The 3,902-nt window shown below is 40.6% G+C and overlaps 1 non-coding gene across 1 annotated transcript; it reads right to left on the reverse strand.

Annotated features, from left to right (window-relative positions):
* Window positions 1-1,374: 1,374 nt before the first annotated feature.
* LOC115934424 (U6 spliceosomal RNA) lies at window positions 1,375-1,476 on the reverse strand. The gene has a single exon (XR_004070229.1). It is a non-coding gene; the product is annotated as a U6 spliceosomal RNA (small nuclear RNA).
* Window positions 1,477-3,902: the final 2,426 nt, after the last annotated feature.

Below are 3,902 nucleotides of genomic sequence, written 5' to 3' on the forward strand. Positions count from 1 at the left end.
ATCTTCATAATTTCTACATTGTTTTACTACAGAAAATATAGAAAATACTCATGCAAGGCCGGGCGCGATGGCTCACGCCTGTAATCCCAGCATTTTGTGAGGCTGAGGTAGGTGGATCACAAGGTCAGGAGTTCAAGACCAGCCTGGCCCAAATGGTGAAACCCCGCCTCTACTAAATATACAAAAATTAGCTGGGTGTGGTGGCAGGTGCCTGTAATCCCAGATACTTGGGAGGCTGAGGCAGGAGAATCGCTTGAACCCGGGAGGTGGAGGTTGTGGTGAGCCGATATCATGCCACTGCACTCCAGCCTGGGTGACAGAGTAAGACTCCGTCTCAGAAAAAAAAGAAAAAAGAAAAGAAAATACTCATGCAAGTCACTGAATCCATTAGGATTTTTAGGGGACATTTTCACAAGAATCTTTAAGGAGTTTTTTTTTTTTTTTTGAGATGGAGTCTTGCTCTGTCTTCTAGGCCGGAGTGCAGTGGCAGGATCTCGGCTCACTGCAACCTCCACTTCCTGGGTTCAAGCGATTCTCCTGTCTCAGCCTCCTGAGTAGCTGGGACTACAGGCGCACGCCACCATGCTTGGTTAATTTTTGTATTTTTAGTAGAGACGAGGTTTCACCATGTTGGCCAGGCTGGTCTCGAACTCCTGACCTTGTGATCCACCCACTTCGGCCTCTCAAAGCGCTGGTATTACAGGCATGAGCCACTGCACCTGGCCTTTAAGGATACTTTTAAGGAGATTTGGGTTCACAGGATAAGTTCTTGAGACATCATTCAGTCCCCCTCCCACTTTTTAATGAAGACACTTCCAGGTATATTTATTTGTTCATTTTTTAAAAACTACAAAAATCATAAAGGATCAAATGATACAGAATCATAAGATAATGGTTTCCCTTTTGTGTCCCTGAGGATGCTAATATTCATTTATTTTCTTTATGATGACCCTGCTTCCAACATAAGCATTAAGTTTCAGAGGGTCTATAAGGTCAAAACCATTTTTGTAATAATACTAAGACATTATGTATTTGCCTTTTTCATTTGGTTGATGTTTGCATTGATGGTGCAAAAGCAATGCTGGTTAAAACTGCTGGCACTTTAGCATGAAACTAGGCAATGACACCTAACTCTACTAATAGTCATTGCATTCTTTGATGCCATGCACTGACGGGGGGAAAAAGCCAATTTTAATGAAGAATGGTCTTGAAAGAATCAATAAAATTATTACTATTATTAAATCTCAACCTTAAATATATATATGTTTTGGTTTTGGAGGAGGAGTTGGGGGTAGGATTTGAAGCCAGAAGGTTTCTCAGTTAGGCAAGTTACCTCACTCAGTTTCCATACCCATAAACATTAGAAAAGGAAAGCAAAATATAGAACTCTGCACAAATTTGCATATCATCTTTGTGCAGGGGGCCTGCTTGTCTGCGTCATTCCAATTTTAGTATAAGTGCTGCTGAAGCGAGCACAGTGTACATGTTTTTAATATTCTGTGACACAAAATGAGAAGCACATATAAAGTACTTCTGCTATGCACCAAAGCAAGACAGTTGTTAGATGGATAAGAACTTTTGTACTTATTAGTGTTATGAGTTTAACAAGCCTCATTTTTTTCATAGACTGCCATCTTTACTTGAAAGAATGACTGATGGACTATGGTTAATTTGGATTGAATTTTGGCAGATATTTTCTCTAAAATGAACCATGTGAGACAGTCACTTCAAGGAATGTTGCCAGTGATAAAATCTTGAGTTTACAAGTAAAAATATGAATTTTAGAAAATTTTTATCTTCCACTGTGAGCTTCACAGCTTCTGTCTTAGGCAGTTCAGGCTGCCATAACAAATTGCCATAGGTCAGGTGGCTTAACAACAAACATTTATTTCTCGCAGTGCTGGAGGCTGGAAGTCCATGATCAGGGTGTTAGCATGGCAGGGTTTTTGATGAGAGTTCTTTTCCTGATTTATAGACAGCCATCTTCTTGCTGTGTCCTCACATGGTGAAAAGAGGGCTAGCTAGCTTTCTGGTCTCTTCCTATAATGCCACCAATCCCATTTATGAGAGTTCCACCTCATATCCTAACTATCTCCCAAAGACCCCACCTCCAAATACTATCACACTGGGATTAGGATATGAACATGTAAATTTCAGGAAGACACAAACATTCAGTCCATCGCAGCTTCCCAATACTTAGAGACATTTTGGATGAGATCAGTGGTATTGTTATTAGTGATTGTGATTGAAATATGTCAACATTTGTACAAGATGCATCCATGGATTTTAATGAAACAGGAACACAAAATTCACTGATTAGTTTTCAGATATCACATTGTAAATAAGGCTTAACAAACTACCACAATTCAAATTGTCGTGCATATCAAAGAAGAATAGCTTCAATTATCTGAACAAGACAATCAGGATCTGGCCGGGCATGGTGGCTCACTTTTAGTTTCCAATTTTAGTATAAGTGCTGCTGAAGCGAGCACAGTGTGCATGTTTTTAATATTCTGTGACACAAAATGAGAAGCACATACAAAGTACTTCTGCTGTGTACCAAAGCATGACAGTTGTCAGGAGGATAAGAACTTTTGTAGTTATTTGTGTTAATCTCTGTAATCCTAGCACTTTGGGAGGCCAAAGCAGGCGAATCACCTGAGGTCAGGAGTTAGAGACCAGCCTGGACAATATGGTAAAACTCTGTCTCTACTAAAAATACAAAATTAGCTGGGCGTGGTGGCATGCACCTGTAATCCCATCTACTTGGGAGGCTGAGGCAGGAGAATCACTTGAACCAGGGAGGCAGAGGTTCCTGTGAGCCAAGATCGTGCCACTGCTCTCCAGCCTGGGCAACAAGAGGGAAACTCTGTCTCAAAAACCAACTAACCAACCAAACAAACCAAAAAAACCCATCAGGATGGTGGGTCACCTTATCCTACAGTGACCCAACTTATAATAATGCAACTTCTTTTCATTTTATTTTGCTCTGGCTTCTGTAGCCAAGTCTATAAACTCAAGGCCAACTGGAGTTGGAATGAGGCATCTGCTGGCCTGGCCATCTGCCATGCTCTTGAGCATCTTTGTGCTACAGACAAACAAACCAGAACAAAGGGATTCACTGCAGAGAGACAGTGCTCCAATCCTATGACATGGCTATCATTGCTGCACGAAAGCCTTAGGATCCTGGCTTACCCATCCTCTCTTGTTGAAGAAGGATTGCTTTTCAGTTTAAGTCATTACTTCTGTTTTGCTCTAGTACTTACAGAAAGAGAACCGACAAGCCTGAAATGACGCTTCTGTGAACAAGGTTTTACACCAGGATTTGAAATACCGGAAAAGTTGTGTCCCTAGAAAAGTAATTCTAGCCTTAACATCAGCAAAATGGGGATTTATTTTTATTTTTATTTATTTTTGCATTCAGAGAGGAATGATGATGTCATCCATGTCCTTACACACATCTTAATTTGTGGAATTTTTCTTACTTAACTCTCTTAATTGGATGAAAGTATGCAGCTGGTGATTTATGGATCGCTAGTTGTGCCAGGCATCTTTTTAAACATGCACAGCTGCTCTGCAGTAGTTTAACTTGGCAGATAGTATTAAACCATTGAGTTGTGTCATTTATTTGTATATGCATACAATAGCCTCCTTGTACAGGTTCTTCCAAAATCTCTACAGGAATGGTTTAGGACCATGCGTTTACAGAGTGTCAGAAAGTATTCTTTTGGAAGATTTTCAGTTTCCAGAATAAAGAATGAGATAGCATTTTGTGATGTTGCTAAGTTCCCAAGGGAATCACAGAGACAGGCTGAAGTGGAGAGGCTAACAGAGTGAGAGGTCTCCAGTGTACATTTGGGAACTCCAATTTCAGTGGTCGTTTAGGCAATGTAGGTAGGACA

This window comes from Gorilla gorilla, chromosome 3 (assembly GCF_029281585.2).
Source record: "Gorilla gorilla gorilla isolate KB3781 chromosome 3, NHGRI_mGorGor1-v2.1_pri, whole genome shotgun sequence".
NCBI classification, from domain to species: Eukaryota; Metazoa; Chordata; class Mammalia; order Primates; family Hominidae; genus Gorilla; species Gorilla gorilla.